Source organism: Vulpes vulpes, chromosome 13 (genome assembly GCF_048418805.1).
Source record: "Vulpes vulpes isolate BD-2025 chromosome 13, VulVul3, whole genome shotgun sequence".
In the NCBI taxonomy this organism is placed as follows: Eukaryota; Metazoa; Chordata; class Mammalia; order Carnivora; family Canidae; genus Vulpes; species Vulpes vulpes.
The window spans coordinates 13,383,368-13,386,976 of NC_132792.1; the positions used below are offsets into that span (position 1 = coordinate 13,383,368).

The following is a 3,609-nucleotide window of genomic DNA, read 5'->3' on the forward strand; positions in this document are numbered from 1 at the left end:
GTAATCTTTCCTGGGATTACTGGGATTTTCACACATGCACATTCTTTGGCCTTGCTCTAGACAGAAGTCATGGGGTAGGTCTTGAGAATCTGTACATTTTTAAAACTCCACACTGAATTTATTGACAATCCTGGCTTGTATAGTCCAGATTTACCCTTACTTTATATCTATTGAAACCTGAGTTCTATGGGTTAAGTCTTAGTATGACTAGGACTCTAGCGCTGGGTTCTCTGCCTCTTTAACCTTAGCTTCTTCTCCTCTTCCCTGTATGCACAACCAATGTAATGTCTGCTGCAGTAGCGCTAATGCTGGGAATGCTAATTTAATTTCACATATTTCAGTAAGGCTTAATATCCTCATGTTCAAAAAACTAACTCTAATATAAATTGGGCTGCTGGACAGAAATTGAGTGTTTCTTGCCCTGTGGTAAATATTAGATGAGGAAAAGACAACAAATAGTTCTATTATATATATGTAATCATCTACCTAGAGAGGAAGCCATCAAAGTTTGGATGCAGTGAACATTTGCCAAGATTTTATGTGATTGGATACCTTCCCAAGATAATACCACCACGGTAACTGCACTGCCCAATGATATTGGTTACCCGTAGACATATTTTAAAACACAGCTGGGTAGTTATGTCCTCATGATGTCCTCTTGAAAAATTCTAGGGGGTCTTAATCGCTCCCATCCCTGAAAAGCTAATGTGCAGGGCACATAGCAGTATTTTTGCCTTCCTCACAGTGTACAAAGAATGTGTATTTGTACAATGACACCTGTACCTTCTCAAATGAATTTTCCCAGGTAACTGATTTCATGGAAATTACTGATTTCCTATTTCTCCTATGCATTTACTCTAGAAATATTCAGAAATTTAGAATATGTGATAATGTATTACATAATATGAATATACGATTATGGACACATTTATGACTATGTAATTTAAATATACATAAAATATGAATATAGATTTATTTCTTCTTTTCTGGTATTCTCCCTGGGAATATCTGAAAAGCAGATAACTGAGCTATATTAAGTTTAATTAATATTAAACAGCATTAGGTTGGCATGTCCCCTGACTCCTGTGGTGCCAGATTTCTGATCTCATGGGTATCTAAACTGGCTTACAATGGATGAATACGTGAGGCGTTCTTTCCATTTGCAATTCTTTGGTAATGAGCACACCCTGATAGTAATTCCTTAGGACTCTCAGTACCCTCTGATATACCACTGATTTTTAGGGAGTCAAAAAAATCCCTTTGGCAGTGCCTAATCCCTTTATGCAAATCTTAACTCTATGAAATTTCATCCTTTTGTTCTTCAGATCATCTTTAAATTATTCATAGCCTGACAAACAATATGTAAGCAAAAGAATGGAATTTTGTTATAGCCCAACAAGTTGCTTTTAAGCCCAAATGCTGTTTAGACTGTGTGATTTGACTGCTGAGGATTTAAAAGGTTAGATGGCTTATGTGTACACCCACAGCCAAAAACTAAGGACTGTCCCACCAACCTTAATAAGAATCTTGGTCGTGTGCAAACCCAGTTGATGAGGAACTCAACTCTGTAATGGGGTTTAAATATAAGATCTAGGACAGCCCAGGTGGCTCAGTGGTTTATCGCCGTCTTCAGCCCAGGGTGTGATCCTGGAGACCTGGGATCGAATATCGCATCAGGCTCCCTGCATGGAGCCTACTTCTCCCTCTCCCTGTGTCTCTGCCTCTGTGTGTGGTGTGTGTGTGTCTCTCATGAATAAATAAATAAAATATTTAAAAAAAAAAATATATATATATATATGGGATCTAGCCCAATCCCTTGATCAGGAGAATCTTACCATAGAAAACAGTAATCATGGACATATTTTGTCTCAAAGAAGCATTAGAAATCATCCAATGTTACGTTTCTCAGATTGGTTGAGAAGAGGGACAATAATCAGAATTATCTGGCACAGTGAGGAAGAGAATGGAAGAGTATTGAGCATATACATTTTGTCAAAGCTCCAAAAAGATCCTTTTCAACTTCTAAGAGTTTACAAATTGCTGATCCAAACAACGCTTTATAGCCCAGGCTACACTTTAAACCATCCAGGGAGCTTTCAAAAATCTTACCATCCAGGTCCATATCACAGGCCAAATTAGAATCTCTGGGTTGAACTGAGATACCAATACTTTAAAGAATTGCCTAGGAGAGGTTGAGGATCTAAAGGCCCATACATAGTGTGAAGTGTGCTCACACTGGACCCAGGAGAAGTACCCAGCTCATATTTGAGCAGCCACAAAGAGTCTCTCCCTTCCCTTTATACACATCTCCAATCAAGAATTACTGTGCCTAGGGACACTTGGGTGGCTCAGCAGTTGAGCATCTGCCTTTGGCTCAGGGTGTGATCCTGGAGTCCCAGGATCGAGTCCCACATTGGGCTCCCTGCATGGAGCGTGCTTCTCCCTCTGCCTGTGACTCTGCCTCTCTCTGTGTGTCTCTCATGAATAAATAAATAAAATCTTTAAAAAAAAATTACTGTACCCTCCAGGGAAAGTGTTATCTTTAAATTAAAATTTTTCTTTAAGTATGGTAAAATATACATATAAAATTTACCATCATTAACCATTTGTAAATGAACAGGTCAGTACTGTTAGATATATTTACATTGCTTTGCAACAGATCTCTAAAACTTTTTCATCCTGCAAACGGAACTCTATAACCATTGAACACTGATTTCCTATTTCCTCCCCTGTCTACCCCCTAGAAACCCTCTTATTTTCTATTTCTAGGAGTTTGACTACTTTAGATACCTCATAAAATGGGATCAGACTGCATGTGTCTTTTTGTGACTGCTTATCTCACTAACCATAATATCCTTAAGACCCATCCATGTTACGGCATGTGGCAGGATTTCCATTTTTTAACTGAATAATATTCCACTGCATGTGTATACCCCATTTTCCTTATCCATTCACCTGTCCATGGATATCTGGATTACTTCTACCTCTTGGGTATCATGAGTAAAGCCGCAATGAACTTGGATATACAAATATCTCTTTGAGATCCTACTTTGAATCATTTTGGATATATACCCAGAAGGGGGATTACAGGATCATATGGTACTTCTATGTTTAATTTTTGAGGAATCTCCATAGCTATTTTCTTTAGTGGCTGAACAATTTTTAATTCCCACCAACAGTGCACAAGGGTTCCAAAAAATATGGGAAGCTTCCTGAATTTGCATGTCATCCTTGCACAGGAGCCATGCTAATCCAATTTTAGTATACGTACTACTGAAGCAACCACTAAATGAAAATTTTTCGAGATAATTTTCATAATTTATAACAAAGCCCATGGGAGTGGAAGATTGCTTCTACCAAATTTATAAAAAATGCATATTGCATAATTCTTTTCAAGAGGAATCAGATCAATGGTCAAGGAAAAGTTACAAATAGGGAGCCCTCAGAGCACAGTCCCAGACCAGAACATCAACCTCATCTAGGAACTTGTTGAAAATGCAGATTTTCAGGACCCATCTAAGACCTAGTTACTGACACAGAAATTCTGTGGGTGGGGTCCAGCAACTTGTGTTTTTAAAAGCCTTCCAACAGGAAGTACCTAGATGTTTC

The 3,609-nt window shown here is 38.3% G+C and overlaps 1 pseudogene; it reads right to left on the bottom strand.

The window, feature by feature from the left end:
- Nucleotides 1-3,194: 3,194 nt before the first annotated feature.
- On the bottom strand, nucleotides 3,195-3,282 carry LOC112916069 (U6 spliceosomal RNA; annotated as a pseudogene).
- Between the last annotated feature and the right edge of the window lie 327 nt (nucleotides 3,283-3,609).